The sequence below is a fragment of the Arachis duranensis genome, unplaced genomic scaffold (assembly GCF_000817695.3).
Source record: "Arachis duranensis cultivar V14167 unplaced genomic scaffold, aradu.V14167.gnm2.J7QH unplaced_Scaffold_608113, whole genome shotgun sequence".
Classification (NCBI taxonomy): Eukaryota; Viridiplantae; Streptophyta; class Magnoliopsida; order Fabales; family Fabaceae; genus Arachis; species Arachis duranensis.
Genome location: NW_026264987.1, coordinates 1,484,407 through 1,502,148, shown reverse-complemented (window position 1 = coordinate 1,502,148; position 17,742 = coordinate 1,484,407). Strand labels below are relative to the sequence as shown.

Genomic DNA, 17,742 nt, shown 5'->3' with positions numbered 1-17,742 from the left:
ATCGGGTTACAGAGAAGGTTCTTGTGGAGTAAAGAAGATGGGAATAACGGTATACCACTTGTGAAATGGGAGATGCTGTAAGCTCTGAAAAGGTTAGGCGGTTTGGGGGTGGGGGATGCATTAATCAGAAATGCATCACTTCTGTTCAAATGGTGGTGGCGTTTTTCGAAAGAGGATTGTTCGTTGTGGAAGAAGGTTATATGTTCTTGCAATCATTTGAACCCTTCTGTAATGTTGTCAAAATAGTCAATACCGGTAAAGGGTGGCCCGTGGAAAGATATTTGTCAGCTTAATATTAGAGAGCCACAGGCAAGAGGTATGATGATCAGTGGCTTGGCTATGGAGGTAGGAAATGGCAGACGTATTTGTTTTTGGAAGGATGACTGGCTACAAGGTGGTACGTTGAAAGAGAGTTTTTCAAGACTTTTCTCGGTTCAACAAGTGGAGGAGAGAGTTGTTCCAATGGGAATTTGAGTTGCTTAATCAACTTCATGAACGTTTACGACTAGTAAGAATGTCGCCTAGTAGAGAGGATGCAATTATATGGAAATTTGATAAAACTGGTATCTTTTCTACTAATTCCTTTGTGCAGGTACTACAGAGAGAGACTCTTTCGGAGGATATCACAAGCTACAGCTTTACTAGCGCCATTTGGAGAGGACTGGTACCTCCAAGAGTTGAGCTTTTTGCGTGGTTTGTTTTAATAGGCAGAATCAACACTAAAGAGAGGCTGAGTAGGCTAGGAATCATACATCATAGCGATAACATTTGTATCTTGTGTAAAAAAGAAATAGAATTCGTACACCATTTGTTTCTTGGTTGTGATTTTACTTGGCAGGTGTGGTGTACTTGGCTGACGTGTGCAAATAAAGCGTGGGCTATCCCAAGGACGGTCAAAGAACAATTTGAGAGTTGGATTGCAGTGCCTAGAAGTAACCCTGAGAAGAAGAAGTGGTTCATAGGGTTCTTTGCTGTTATCTGGAACATTTGGTTAGAACGAAATAGTAGAGTATTCCAGAGATCTGAGACAAGTGTTGATGGCATCAAGAATAAGTCGTTTATGAGCTATAGGGAATGGTGTGGTGTTGATCCGTTTGGTTGTTGATGGCAATGCTGGAGATGACAACGGATTATACCTATGTCTTTAATTTAGCTTCACTGTTGCTTTCTTGTTACAACTTGCTCCACTTAGTGGGTCGAGCTTTTTCTCTTCAAAAAAAAAAAAGATTTCTATCTTTTTTTTAATTAGATTTCTACACAGTATTTTTAACTTTGTAATCAGATCTTTGTCAGTATAAAAAATGTTAGAATTGATCGAATATTTTTTCGCATTGAAGGTATCCACAATTAAAAACCTAATTAGATTATTGACCACAATGTTTTTAAGAAAAATATTTCATTAATGGTAACATTTTTTACACGAAAATAACCTAATTACAAAATTAAAAGTAGTGTAGAGACTTAATTAAAAAAATATATAAAAACCTAATTATAATTTGATAAAACTAAAAAAACAACCAAATAATTAAACCATTAAAATATGTATGGATACCAGAATCATGAGAAGAAAGAAATGAAAGATGTAAAGAGAAGCACATGAAAAAAGCAGAGTCATAATATTAGAAAATTTGAAGAGAAAGCTCGGCGACCTTAAATTAGCTTTGGCCACTATTCCGTATTATCCGAGTAAATACCCATAGTCGTCCCTGAGATTCACGCAAACAACCAATGTAATCCTTAAGATCCCGATTTCTCCATTGTAGTCCTCCAAATAAAGCTTCGAGCACTCAAAGTGGTCTCTGGGTATATTTCTGGTGATGAGTCATCACCGGAGGGCTGACGTGGACTCGGTTTGCCACGCTGGAGGGCTCCCAACGGCTAGTTGAGTTGGCGAATTTCCAATTTGTACTCAGATTGGTCCGTCCTATTATATGTAACCCTAAATCCCTAAATTCTCAGACACTTCATCTCTTCGTCTTCTTCATGTCTTCTTCTTTCATACACTTCCATCTGGGGCTGCTACTGATGTCGATGATGGGTGGTGGTAGTACTGCAGGTGGAAGCTCTGTTCGTTCCCCATCTAGCTGGAACCGGACTAGAACGCAAACGAAGAGCAGAAGATCGGCCCCACCAAAATGGTGCGGCTGTGGCTGCAGGCGGTTCTCAGATGGTCTGGCACAGATTCGAATCTGAACAAACCATTTTATGGCTGCCCCAATTATAATGTGGGTTAGAATAATTACTTGTCTTGTTATGATTCTCCTCCCCTAACTGTTCTTGTGTTGTTCCTCTCTGAACTTTGATCCTTTCTTGGTTACAGACAAGTGGAAAGAGATGGTGCGGACTTTTTGTGTGGGAAAATTCTGTGAATGAGGAACATGATGAAAAGCCAGAATCGTCTGGTGATGAAGTGAAGATAAACTTTGATTGGAGGCTTCGAAGGTTGGAGGAGGATGTCCAGATGCAAAAATTGATTACCCAGTTGTTAGTGTTAGCTGTGTTTATATTGATAGTGTTGTTGGTGATCCTGTATTGTAAATGATGAATGAGTTGGTGGTTTAGGGTTCCCCGTTAGCAACAAATGTAAAAAACTGCTTCTTGATAGAATGAAAAATGCTGTTAACTATGAAACTATTGTTAAGATAAATTCCATTGTTTATAAAAAAACTGCTTGTTGATGGAATGAAAAATGCTGTTAACTATGAAACTGTTGTTAAGATAAATTCCATTGTTTATCAAAAAATAAAAAAACTGCTTCTCGAATGGTAAATCACAAAGCATAATATATTAAGATAAATTCCATTATTTATCAAAAAACAACAAAAGATGAAGGTAAAAGGTAGCCTAGAAACCATTATGCTGCTATCTGTAGTTTCATCAAAAGCAAGGCATATCAAAAATGCCTTTGGATCACAATTCCCCATCTAGTCATTGTACGATGGAAAAGACTAATTACACAAAACAGAAACTCCTAAGTAGATATATCTAAAGTATTCAGTTCTTCTTTCTTGGCGGCTTAAATCCTAGCGTTGGGATGAACTGCATCAAGTTCGCAAACTTTGAAGCTGTTGCTGAAGATGCACCCTGCAAGGGGTTTACTGTTGGTGCAGTTGGCGGCAGAGAGGATCGTCTTCTTGGTGACAGATTCAAAGGTATTTTCGGTCCAGGATCCTATAGGAGAAAAACTTAGGCATTAAGTATGATTGATACATGGAAATAATAAAAGCTTGAATATGTAAAATTTTAGTTACCTTTTGAGAATCCTCTTTCTCAGAAGAAATAGGCTGAGTTATCTCGATCTCCTGGGGATTGCTTTCCAAATCTGCTTGGCCAGAATCGTCTTGGGGCTGCTGAACAGGCTGCTCAGGCGCAGGATGTCCTTCATCATTTTTCTTCTTCTCAGCCGCCTCGGCAGCAGCGGCAGCGACAACTGCAGCAGCATCACCGGCAGCATCAGCATCTCTCTTCTTTTTGCAGCCTCTCTTCGTATGCCCCTTTTCACCATAGAAACTGCATGTAAAGGTCCCCATCTATCTTTTTAGTTGCACACCATCTGCAGTGTTGCCCGACAGCTTTGGGTCAACTTTAGGCTTCTTAGTTTCAAAACCACTCTTCTCATCTGCATCCATCTTTCTCTTCATCTTTAGTTTTCCAGGTTTTGTCTTGATTTTAGGGGCATGTGGCCTGTTATAGTCTTCTGCTTGCTCTCACATTGGTTGCCCTAGAATTGGATTAATGTGGTGGTTATAAGTTTTTCTGTATGATTCCATGGTCAACCATCTATGACAGAAGTTCTCTGACTGCTTATTCACACAAGAGAGGGTAGCACAAGTGTGCACACACGGAATACCTGCAGGTGCCAAACAGTGACATGAAGCATGATAATGGTTATGGTTGAAGTAACTAAAATGCATAAAGACAATTGTGTTATACAATCAACTTACCCGTTAGCATCCAAAATTGGCAGGTGCACAATCTTTTTCCTATGTCCACAACATGGTTAGTTGGATGTCCGTGCACCTCAAATTTTTTGTATCCGTTATCCCCAGTCCAAATAGGCTTCCAATGCTTGGATTCTTTCCTGACCTTTTCCAGCCTGCTCTTTATAACCGGTGTGAGCTTCTCAGTGTGATTCTTTAGCTTTACCTTGTTTTTCGCTATGGTGCGCATAACAAACATCCTTACCTCCTCCAGCAATGTTATGATGGGTTTGTCTCGTGCATCCTTGATCTTAGAATTGAACACCTCGCATGCGTTGTTACAGATGCTATCCAACTTCGGCTTATAGCTGAATAAGCTTCTGGTCCAAGCATCCATCGGCCACTTCTCTAAATATGCCCAAGCATCCTCATTTAACCTTTTAATCTTGTCCATTCCGTCCCTGAATTCTTAATATGTTGTTGCCCTTGCACATTCCCACAAAAGTCTCCATAGCTGTAAGTCCTTCCAATTCTTGTTGAAATTTTTCCATAAATGCCAGACGCAGAAACGGTGATGCACATCAGGCATCACCTCCTTCACTGCTGATATCAGTCCTTGCCAGATTCAGGAAACATTATACATATATAGTTTCAACAAAATGTACACATATATGACCCTGACTTTATATTTGTGACCCATAATAGTCCCTGACGTTTATGCTTATTCCCATAAAGGTCCCTAAACTTTACAATCGATCCCCATAAAAGTCTCTAACAGATATGCAGATAATCAGACAATGATTCAAGAGCTGAACTATATAAAAAGTTTACAGGACACCCTGATTAATCCAATTCCTATTCGTCACATCTAGTAGCAATGTTTCCCATAACAGATATGAAGATAATCATATGAGCATCTATACTACATAAATAAGCATGTAAAAGATATGCATGTGAGCGTATGAGCATATAACAGATAAGCATTTAACCATCAATAATTAGAAGTGTATACATTATACCTTTTGCATATCTGATATGAAGCACCAGTCATGATCTTTATAGTAATCCAAGTCCTTATGAAGTAGCTCAAGAAACCATCTCCATGTCTCTATATTCTCCACTCTGACAATAGCCCAAGCAATTACATAGATATGGTGATTTGCATCTAACCCCACGGCTGACAATATTTGGCCACCAAACCTTGTCTTAAGGAATGCACCGTCCAGCCCTATCAAAGGATGGCAGCCAGCCTTGAACCCATTTTTACAACCGCTTAAGCATACATACACCCTTTCAAAGGTAACTTCACCATCTGGCTATGGGCTGGTACATATCTATACAGTGGAACCGGTTTGTTCTTCAGCAACGTCATACCATAATCCCGAACCATCCTATATTTGCTCTTTTTCATCACCATACACCACACTTCTAGCATCTATTAATGCCCTCGAGATTGAATTCTTATTCAGTATTAAATCAAACCATGTCTTAAAGTAAGTTGTAGTCTCGCAGTGTCTAAAATTTGGGTACTTTCTCACCTTCTTTACAAGCTTGTTGCATACCCAGTAGGGTTGTTCGCGGTACGGTTTGGTTTGGTTTTTAAGAGAAATGTCATCCGATCCGATCGTCTAATTAAACTGCGATTCGGTTTGATTCGATTTTTTTGTCAAAACCATCCGAACCAAACCAAACCAATTAAAATCGGTTTGGTTTGGTTCGGTTTGTTCGGTTTTTTCAATCAATTAAAAAAATACTACAATACTATTTCACAAAGTCTTATACATTGAAATCGACAAACACAAATACACAATTGAAATCAACAATCAGGTGTCACCTATATTTTCACTTGAACTGACATCAAACTTACTAAACAAATACATTAAACAATAAAATCAATTTACAAGCAATTTACAAAATCAAGATCTTGTTTACAAAATCAAGATCCTGTTTACAAAATCAAGCAATTTACAAATTCATTAACCAACCAGCAACAATACCAACAATAAAGTAATTCAACAATAATTCAATAATTCAAAACCTCCAACACTTGATCCAAAACCTCCAGCACTTGATAAATCATACTAAATCACTTCAAAACTCAAAAGTAATTCAGTAATTCAATAGAACAGCAAAACAAACAAAACAAAACAGAAGCAGTTTCAATAATTCAACAGAACAACCAGCAAGGCAACAACAATGAAATAAACAAGTCAACAACCAGCAGCAATCCATCAAATATACGTTATTGGCTCCTATTTTGTGCTTTATTCTCATCAAAATACAGTGAAGAGGATTTGCATATCTCTGGATGCATCCTATACCTGTCATGATAAAAAAAATCAAGAAAAGGATTCAGCTTCATAAAACAGGACAATGTAAAATTATAGTCATCTTTGCCTAACAAAAAATAAGCCATAAATTAGAACAACACTAAAATTAAAATAACATAAATTAGAACACCAAACCACAAACTCAAATTAAATAATTAAAACAGAGAACACTATAAACTTAAATAATAAAAATAAGAACACAGAACACATTTTCAAACAGAAATGATCAAACAGAACCACAAATTACCAAAGCTGCAAGAACAAATTAGAAAGAACAGAACCAAAAATCCGAAACCAAAAATCCGAAACCAAAAATCATATAGTAAAATAAAAATAGAACCAATTATTAAAACAGAACTAAGAACAACTAATTAGATCCAAAAAAAATTAGAACAAATAATTTACCTGAAAACTAAGAGGCATCCCCATTCTAGATGCAGAGGAATGGCTACTGCGATGACTACAACGCGAGGACGACAGTGGCTACGAACTCGTGAAGGACGACGAACGACGGCTCTGGTGCGTGGAGTAGACGACGTGCTGCTGGAAGAGGTGGTGTGTGGAGGACGCCGGGGAGAGAGAACTGCTACGACGAAGGGAGAGGGAGAGAAAAGAGCCGCACCGCCGCGATGGTGCTGTCCGACAGCATTGACAGCGGGGAAGGGGGAGGAGTTTTTGGCGCTGAGAGGTGGTGAGAGCTCAGAGGATTGGAGACTAGAGAGAGGCTAAGCGGAGTTAGGGTTACTGTTGGGAGGGGCTGGGAGGCGCTATTCGGCGGGGCTGAGAGGGGCTGGGAGGCACTATTCGGCGAGGCTGGAAGGGGCTGCTAGGAGGCGCTATTCGGCGGGGATGGAAGGGGCCGGAGGCGCTGTTTTGCGGGGATGGGAGGGGCTGCTGGGAGGTCAGGGTAATGGGGTTTCTTTGAGAGTTTTGGCTGCAGGGTGATGTGGGGGTGGGGTAATGGGGAAGCTAGGTTATCTGATGGGGGTGGGGACGTGGGCCGTGGGGGTAATGGGCTATTGGGCTGCCTAGTGGGTTGGGTTAACTAATGGATTTTTTAATGGTTTTTTAGTTACCGGTTCGGTTTGGTTCGGTTAGGATTTTCAGTGTCAGAACCGAAAACCAAACCGAACCGCATAAAAAAGAGCAAAACATGATTTTTTCGGCTTTTTCGGTTAATTCGGTTCTCAATTTTATTAGTTCGGTTGATCGGTTTTGTTCGGTCTGGATCGGTTTTGAACACCCCTAATGAATAGGATACTCGACTTAGGGAAGAAGAAAAGGTAAAGAAAACAAAAAGTGAATTACATATTACATATGTAAAGGAAAGAAACACCGTACAAACTGACCTTTAATCAGGATAAAGACAAAAACAAAATTCTTGAAAAGGTAAACAAACAAGTATATTGTACAAGTAAAGTAGGTTTTAAGCATGAAAAATTGCTAATGCAACTACACAAGAAACACAAAAGGGACAAAGGAAACTCATTCAACACATGTACTTAATCTCTCAAACTATAACATGGCTTTCACAATAACAAAAGTTATGGTGACAATAATATACTCACACCAGCTCAATGATTTTTTTTGTTTTGGGATTAAAGAGAAAATTAGACAGCACAGGAGGAATAAAAAGGACAACAGATTCTCTTTACAAAAATGAGCAATCAGAAGAAAGGGTATAAACACCAGAGAGCGAAAATCAAAATTGAACAAGTGAACATCAGATCTAGAAAAGCAAGGACCTTTTTAAGTCTTGCAACTTGTTCAAGGGTCTGTGAATTCACAATGGCAGCCTGCACACAGCACAAAAGCAGTATATTCACAATGTTTATAATTTATTTTTTAAGCATTATATTCACAATGTTTATTACACAGTGAATGGAATGGCCCTCCAATGTGGTTGTTGCTAAGATCACTGCACAAGAAACAGAAAGTTTAATTTCTAGTTCAAATAATTACACAAGAAACAGAAAGTTTAATTTCTAGTTTAACAATCTCTTGAAATTTTGGTCCCTATTGCAGTTGATCAGTATAAAATTCAGTCACACCGCACAGAAAGTGATACATTTCATTGAGAAAAGTTCAAAATTCTAGAATATCCAATAAGCATAGCATCAAAACTAGTCATTACCTTAACTTTATCAAGAGTATCCAACGGTCCAGCAACACCAGACACAATTCTGCATTCTGCAATATCAAAAACAATCTTATTCTTGCCAATGTGATAAACTGATCAACCCAATAACCATTCGAAAATACTTTTCTTCCCCCACAATGACAAGCACAAAAAAGAAATGGTGATTTGCTAATTCATCAACCAGTGAAACACAATGTTTACCACTTCAAAGCATTTGATATTCAATAACCATCTACAGTTTAGGCGCATTATTTTCCTTTAACTATTTTCTCAATCAAATTATTGCTCGTCACTTTCAAAAGTTTCTTCCGAACCCTAAAAGTTGAAATCGGACAAAACGTCCAAATTATGTATTGCAATACAGTAAGAGGAGGAACGAACCTCTACACCGGCTTTGGCTTGGAAGTTGACAAAGGAATTCCTCTCCTGCGGAATGCAATCCCTAGCGGCGGATCTGAATGGTAAGGAAGGAAAGGGGAGACTCATCAAAAAGGAAGGAAAGGAAGCTAACCTGGATCGTCGAAGAGGAAGGCGTTGACGATTTTGGCGGAGAAGACACAGAGGACGACAAGGAGAGGAAGTTGCAGGAGACGACACCGGATGAAATCGCCGCTGTAGGAGATGTCGTCGATGGAGATCGATGCCGGGGGAGATGTCACAGAGAAGGTCGTCAGTAAACGCCAGAGGATCGGAGATCGTCGCAGAGGCCAACCAGGACAACAGCGTCACGGCGTAGTTAGGGTAATGAGTAAGGGTTTCAATTGAGTAAGGGTTTCTGAAATATAAAGTTATTTTAAAATATTATGGAACAAGAATAATAAATATTTTATTATTTTTACTCTATCATAAATATTTTTATTTTGTTTTTATATTAAAATAATTATTATTTTTAAATTTTAATAATTTATTAATTAGTTTATATCTTTTATACTATTATATACTACAAATATTTATTAAAAAATAATATTAATAGATATTATATAATTATAAAAAAATAAGTGAGTTTATCATTATTGTTAAATAAAAATATAATTAATTTAAGAACGAGTGAGTTTATAATTAAAATTAAAATAAATTAAATAAAAGTAAACTATTTGATAGAAGATATCTATATGTATTATAATTTACATAAAATTTTATTAGAGAACATAGTGTTCTGGTGGTTGTAGAGATTTTTGATTTCCTTGAGGGCAGGGGTTCGAACCCTACCTCAAGCATTTTGGAAATATTATCTTCCAAACGGTTCGGTCAGACTACCTCACCGATTTTGACCGGTTCGCACCGATTCACACCGAGTTTGACCGGTTCAATTCCTTGTGCGGTTCAAATACTAGATCGGACCGGTATAGGGTCCGGTTCATCGGTTTTTCGATCGAACCTGTCGATCTGGTCCGGTTTTTACAACTATGCTTTACTCTTCTTTCTGTATATATACTAGCTTAATTTATATATTTTTATTTTTAAAATTATAAATTTGATGAAATAATTTAAAAATTAAAAATAAAAAATATTTAAAAACAAATATAAAAAATTTTAATATTTATTTAACTTTAGATCGTATAAAATTTATAAATTAAAATTAAATAATATATTTAAAAATTATGTATAACAAAATAAAGATAAATATTTCTAAACGTTAATTACAAATTAACTATTTATAAGCATTATTAAATTTATTTATTATTTTTTAATAGTATTTAATTTAAAATGGAGATAAAAATTTATATTCAAAACACTCGTTATTTTCATATATAATTCTAATAGATAAATTTTTTTTTAATTTTATATTCAATTTCTTAAATTATCTTTAATGGTATTTTTTTTATTATTTCCACTTTTTGTTTCACTCGATCGTAATTAATTAATATTATTAGCAATTTTTAATATTGTCTATTACTGTGATATATAACCTTTCATTCTATCAACTTTTATGAGCTATTGAAATTTTGTTAAAAGAAGTATTTTTTGTGTCTTTTAAGACTTTAAAGTATTTGTACCTTTTAGTATGTTGTTGAGCGATGTATTATATGTGATTTTTACATCAGTTTTTAATGGGATTAAATTATAAATCAAGTTATTTTGTGTGTATTTTTAAAGGTTCTAAAAATCAGACTTGATTGACCGTTTTCGATTGGATTAATCGAAAACTTGAAATACTAAAATTATATGAACTTGAAAGAGAGAAATTGAAGCTGTAAAGCTAAATATCTTTCAGTCACTCCCATAAATCAATTGTTGAATTAAGAAATTAACTAAATTAATTTGATGATGACAAACATTATTGTTAGTGGGTTAAACACCCAATTAGTTTTAATTGAACTTGGTTAAGTGTTGCAAGCCAAAAAGAAAGAAAGAAGCAGCCCAATAGGATAGAGATCAAACCAGAAACACAAAGCTATAACTCACTTAAAGCTCAAATTGATTGAGCAAGGAATTCAAATGGGCTGAACCAGGAAAGAGCCAAACCAAGCCCAATTTGATAACACTCAAGGCTGATCCCTCCATTTTGCTTTTAGTAAAGCAACGTTCACTTTTTCCTCTTCAGTCAGAACTCAGAGAGAGAAAGAGAAAGCTTATTCCCTAAGTTCTTCACAAAAAAAGCAAGAAAGAGAAGGTTAAGCAAAAAGGTTAAAATCTAGTCACCCACATCAAACTGTATCAAGAAGTCAGAAGCTGAAAGGTGATTTCATTTCCTTATACATGCATCATATCTTCTTCTCTTCATCTTCAACATTCTGCCAATCCATTTTTGGGTTACATGGAAAAGAATATCTCTGGTCTACAATGTTGTGCATCTACGGTCATAAGTGTGTCTTGGGAACCAAGTTGTGTTTCAATTGCCACGATCTGGGTTTACCATTGAAAATATTTTGTTTTGCTGTCCTGTGGCTTTCGATCAACAAGAGAAGGTCAGAACTAAAGTTCCTAATTTGAGGATTAACTGGAAAAGGTGATATGGTGAGTTGGTGAAGCACACTGCTCTAGGATTGACATAGGAAAGAGCAACTCAGCAACATGCAATGAGATACAAAAGAATATTTTTTATCATTCAGAAGCTAAGGAGAGATAACCAGTGTTTTGAGATTTTTGTTCTGAGGAGTATTTTCTGAAGAAGTTCATCAACTTGGACAGTGCTTCCTAGTCAAAGGGACATTCCGCCAGAATGAGGAACTAAATCAGAGGCAAGCAAATCTGGTTCATCACATAGCAAAGAGGCTGTTGAAGCATCAATCTCCTTCATGTTTAACAGATTGTAATTCTCTTTTTAATGTTTATCTTTCTGTAATTTCTTAAGATAAAAGGCTGAATGAGAGAGTCATTGAAAGAGCCTAAGAGTGAAAGAAAAAGGCAGAGAGATACACAATATGAAAAGCCTAGAGTGATTTCAGATTTTTTTAGGTTGATTTTGTGTCTTGTGTCTTGTACCTGTGAGGTACCCCTTTCTTAGTTGGGTGAGCACTAAGAGTGTATAGTTAGGTATTATCATAACCAAGTCAAGTTAGGTTAGAACTTGAGTGTGAAAGGATTGTGTCAATCCTATGAAATTAGTGTATGTAATACTTTAACTATAGTGGAAATTCCACCACTGTTGTGGTGGAGACTGGATGTAGGTTGTATTGCACAAGGCAACCGAACCAGGATACATGATGGTGTCAGCTTCTCTCTTACCTACTCTGTTCTGTTTTCTGATATTCATGAGACAAAACAAAATTATCTCATAAATTTTTCACTGTCGAGTTCAAACAGATTCAGATTGAAAGTTTGTTTTAAAGGGTTATTTAATTAAAGTAAAAGAAGGTCATAAATTTAACCCCCTCTTCTCTGAGCCTTCTACAACCTTCAATTGGTATCACAACCACAGTTGCCTATACTCTAACTGAAGGCCAGTCAAACAACAGGCCACTCTTCTTCAACGAGAAGAACTATGCCTACTGGAAAGAGAGGATGAGGATTTTCATTCAATTCATTGACTACAACATATGGAGGATTGTTGTAAGTGGTCCTAAAGTTCCAACAAAAACAAGTGTTGATGGAGTGGTGACTCCAAAAGAAGAAGCTGAATGGAATGATGATGACAAGAAGAAAATGGAACTGAATGCTAAAGCCATCAACTTTCTTCACTGTGCTATCAGCTTTGAAGAGTACCAAAAGGTGTCTAGATGCAAGACAGCCAAAGAAATCTGGGAGAAACTCCAGGTTACACACGAAGGCACTAAGCAAGTTAAAGAAACGAGGATTGATATGCTGCGAAAAGAGTACGAGATGTTTAATATGAAGGATGGAGAAAGCATTGATGAAGTGTTTGAGACAAGTGTGGTCATCGTTGAAGGTTTTAATTTTCCAACATGTGTCCTCATGGTTTCTTGATGCATAAGCCACCCAAGGACAATCATTGACCTTACAAACCGCCCTGCATTTTATGTTGTCATTTTTCACTAGCTTTATACTTCGACCCTCCTGGATTGTGTATTCCCTCACAGCTTCTCTAAATTCCCATTTCGTTCCGAATTTCACGCCAACCTCAAGATGCAACTCTCAAAACCTTGCACCCTCCCTAAACAGCAGACATGCCTCCTCAGAATCATTTCTTTCCTCCAGCTCATCTTCTAAGTTCGGAGGCATTTTCATCTCCTCTGAGTGCCAGAAATTGGTGCCATTTGAGTCAACACCTGGGTCTAGTCCATCATCTTCCACTTCATCAACACAACCCAAGATCAACTTCAGCGTCACTCACCTCCTGCACCAAACCGTCATCTTCATCCAATATCTTCTCCTTCCCTTTTCATACTGGATTAACATTTCTGGATCCCACATCTAATTGTACCTTGTGTCTCCTAATCCTACTACCAATTTCATGATCATTCCCTGCAGCCTCAGAATCAGAGGAACTACCCGCATCTGGTCCTGGCTTAAAAAGGCTATCCTCTTCACTGTCAGAGGAGTCAGAAGACACATCAAATGGAACTTCATTGTTAAACACTTTAATCCTGAATCCTCTGGCAGCAGACCGTATACTGAGTCTCCTGGAAATACTTAATCTCTTGGGCTTTGTGGGCTGGCTGGATCTGGTGGTCTTGGTGATCTGGGTGGGCTTGCTGGGCTGGTGTAATCTATTGGGCTTCGTTGCCTTGGGGGTTGGTTGTCTTGAGAGGTTTAGTGTTTTTGTTGGCACCTTGGGCTGGGTGGGAGTCCTTGACACTGGTGGTGGCTGTGTGACTTCAGATATAGTATGAACTTTGGTGTTGGAGTGTGATGGTACAACCTTTGGGGTGGGAGCAACTATGAGTGCATGAGTCTCAATCGGTTGGGGACTGGCATCAGTATCTTTAGCATTACACCCATCTCCACCATCTTCATCCAAGTACACAACTGTGTTACCTCCCTCTAACACCTCTAGAACTGACACTCCATGCTTGAAATATACACCAATCATTTCCTCATTTGTCCTAGCACATTTCACCATCTCTCTTATCTCTTTGTCGCTGTTTACATTTCTCAACCCATTATCCAAGCCTTTTTCAGGCACATGCCACCAGCAATGCGTTATGTCATTGTACCCAAGCTCCTTATGATAGTTCCTTATGAAAAATACATCCAGCGTATCAGTGTCTAGATCACCTAAACAGGCCTTGTTGTCCGGAGAATAAATCATAACCCCTTCTGCATTCTTTTTGAAGTCACCCCCATGATGAAACATGATGTCCAACCTCTCCTCCATCTGCAAGAAATTTATAGTTTTTACTTAATACAAACAGAATTTGAAAGCCTACTAATGCATTATAAAAAAACATCAACACCTCAAGAACACATTTTTGAACCATATCCCTGTTTCATTCCGGTTAAATATAGCAACCCCACAAATCCCAACCAACTTTCAAATCCTAGACACTATAACGACATCAAAACTCCCGAACCTCAGACACACAATCAACTTGTATATCAACAACCAACACTGAATCGAAAATGCAAAGTAAAAAAAAGGGAGGGAGATTACCTTAAATACAATCACAAAGTCCGAACTTCTTGCTTCTGGTGATGGAGGGGAAGAACAAAAACCTCTTGCTTCTTCTTCTCTCAACTTTTTCAACCCAGGGATTAGAATCCTACAGTTACGCTATTGATGAGTATACGAAGATGGAGCCAGAGGGTGGAAGAAGAAAAGACGAGTGAAGTTTGTACTGGCGAGAAAACTGATATTCATGCTAAATAACGTCAAAACGGAATCGTTTTTGGCTATCAAGGGCGTCAAACCAAAACGACGCCGTTTCGGATCCCTCCATCATGGCAAACTGAGTCCACGTCAGTGCTCCGGTGATGACTCATCACCATAAATATATACAGGGACCACTTTGAGTGCTCGGAGCTCTATCTGGAGGACTACAATGGAGAAATTGAGATCTTAGGGATTACTATGGGTATTTGCGTGAATCTCAGGGACGACTATGGGTATTTACTCCGTATTATCCCTATCATGACAATCTCTAAACTCCAATTTTAATACTCCAATTGGGATTCATTCGGAACCGTTCCTTTTTTTTCAGAATTGGTGAAAAATGCATATTTGGAACCAAATAAGATGACTAAATATCCATTTTGGTCCCTGACATTCACACGATTATTCAATTTGGTCCCCGAAATTCAAAATTACCTATACTAGTCTTCTAAATTCAAGTCCGGGCACCAATATGGTCCCTCGACTTTTTTTGGCGATCACTAGGCAAACAGAGTGCTGAGATGGCACCCTTCCTGCCACGCTGGATGATGAGTAAACAACATCGTTTACCCTTGATGCCTAAACAAGTCAAAAATAAAGAATAGTGAAGGTAGAGAAGAAGAATATTTTATTTTGGGTCTCCATCGTTTCTTCTCCTTTTGTATACAAAGCGACGACATTTATGACTTGTTTGGATGCCAAGGATAAACGATGTTGTTTACTCATCATCCAGTATGGCAGGGAAGGTGCCATCTCAGCATTCTGTTTTTGTTTGTCTAGTCATCGCCGAAAAGAGTCAACGGACGACATTGGTGCCCGGACTTGAATCTGAAGGACCAATATAGATAATTTTAAATTTTGAGGACCAAAATGGGTAATTGCTAATCGCGTAAATCTCATGGGCCAAAACGGGAACTTGGTCCAAATAAGAAAGCATCTTGAATCTCACTAAGCTCTTCGGAATCTACATACCAAGATTCAGACAAGAGATATTCAAAAGCGCACGAGAAATCACGTGGAATGCAAACAAATTATTTAGGGGTGGGCAGTAGAACCCGAACTCGCGGGTACCCGACCCACCCTACCCGGTCGGGGCAGGTTTAAACCCGACCCGAAGCGGGACGGGTTCATATCGGGGCGGGTAGTTGAACGGGGCGGGGCGGGGTCGGGTTCATAATAAACCCGCCCCTACCCGCCCCGGAGTGCACATATATAAATACATAATTTTTGGGATTAGGGTTCAGTCTTCATATCTCACCCACCGCCACTTACCTTTAGTTCCCAAATCCCAACCCTCAACTCACACCTCTGCAGACTTCATCTCTTCTCCAAGGACGCCGCTCTCTTCAGCTCTTCTCCAAGGCCGACCGCCTCTGCTCAGCTGCACCAGACCACCAGTTAGTCACCGTCAAAGCTCGCCCGTCACTGCAGCCGGTCGGCGTCGTCACAGCCACCGTCGGTCACCTTGTCGCTGTCCCTCATCGAGCTCACATGGGCGTCGCTCCCACTTTTCTCTTCAGCGTCACTGTTCTCGCCGGCTCGCCTCTCCAGTCTGCGATCTCTAGTCTCTGCTCGCCTCTCCCTCATTGTCTTTCTGCTAACTGGTAAGCACTCCTCTCCGACTCTCTTCTTCAGTTTTTTTTAAGTTAATTTTTATGATTTATTTTTTATGTTAAAATAGTTAAACTAGACTCATAATATTATTTATGATTGTTGTTGATAGTTGATAATCTGATTTTGTGGTGCTGATGGTTGATTTTGTGATGTTAATTGTTGATGCTTTGAATTTTGATTTTGTGTTGTTGATGTTTTAAATCTGTGAAGCTGATTTTTTATTTTGTATTGTTGATGTTTTAAATTTATAAATCTGTAAATCTGATGTTTTAAATCTATAAAACTGTAAATCTGATTTTTTATTCACTTCATCTGCAACAATTTTCCGTTTGGATGCAACATGCAGTTATGGATTATGCTGCTTTTCAGTTATAAATGAATATGGCAAAACATATGGTGCTAAAGCTTTTTTTTTCATTTTCATAAGAAATATTACTTGAAACTACACTCCTAAAAGATTCTTTCAATGCTTTCCTGATCAAACTTCCATTTTTTTAAATTTAATTCTGTATATTATTTTTATGATTATGTCTTGTTCATTATTTGTCTCATTCAATTGTGTTGATTTTCATTCCTTGCTTCGGCTTCATTTCTTTTCTGTCGCTCGTTTGATTTGTCCGTATTATTTTTATTATATCTCGTGATCTGATTAGCTTGTATTCAGCATGTTGTGTGGAAAATTGGTTTATCATTGTTAAAAAAACATTTAAAGTTCTCTGTTCTTAGTATGAATTTGATGTAAATGGATTTTCATTGTTAAAAAACATTGGAAGGACCTATTTTTTATTGTTTAAGAGAGCATGTAGTTTTCTTATTTGAAACACTCAACATTTAGCTTTTGAGTTGGAGCTGAAATGTGTCAGTATAATAATTGAAACTAATGAATTCTTTGTTGGATGTTAATTATAAATGAGATTTTTATTTTGAATGAATGGCAGAGATGGGTGAGGAGGTGAAAACAATTGTTCCCGAGTCTGTGCTTAAGAAGCAGAAGAGGGAGGAGGAATGGGCCTTGAAGAAAAAGGAGAAGTTTAATGTTGCAAAGAAGAAGAGAGTTGAGAGCCGCAAGCTCATTTACAGGAGGGCAAAGCAATATGCAAAGGAATATCGTGAGCAGGTTGCATTTCACTTTAATATATTTCCCTTTTTCTCTGTTTTAATGTTTGTTTCTGTTTCCTTTATTACTTAATATTTATTTATGTTAATTTTTTACATAATACTAATTAATTTATTAATTTCTACCTCTTTTGATTTTTAGGTTTGAATCTTGACCTTTAAACCTTTAATGATGATGAAGATATGAAAAGTGATCAAGAATAATGATTGAAGACTCTTTTGATGCAATTTCTTTATTATACTATTAAATTTGTAGTGATGAAATATTTTTTTTTTTAATTTCAAGTTATTTGACACTGTTGCTTCTGTTTGTATCTTAATTTATATATAAATGTGTAAAAATTAAAATATTATTTAATTTTTATAGGAGCGGGTAGAAGCGGGGCGGGTACCCGTGGAGGCGGGTTA

The 17,742-nt window shown here is 37.7% G+C and overlaps 1 long non-coding RNA gene across 1 annotated transcript; it reads right to left on the bottom strand.

Moving 5' to 3' along the window:
- Positions 1-7,999: 7,999 nt before the first annotated feature.
- On the bottom strand, positions 8,000-9,154 carry LOC110272903 (uncharacterized). Its single transcript, XR_002364478.2, has 3 exons — positions 8,902-9,154; positions 8,772-8,844; positions 8,000-8,440 (listed from the first exon to the last, which is right to left on the bottom strand). It is a non-coding gene; the product is annotated as an uncharacterized LOC110272903 (long non-coding RNA).
- Between the last annotated feature and the right edge of the window lie 8,588 nt (positions 9,155-17,742).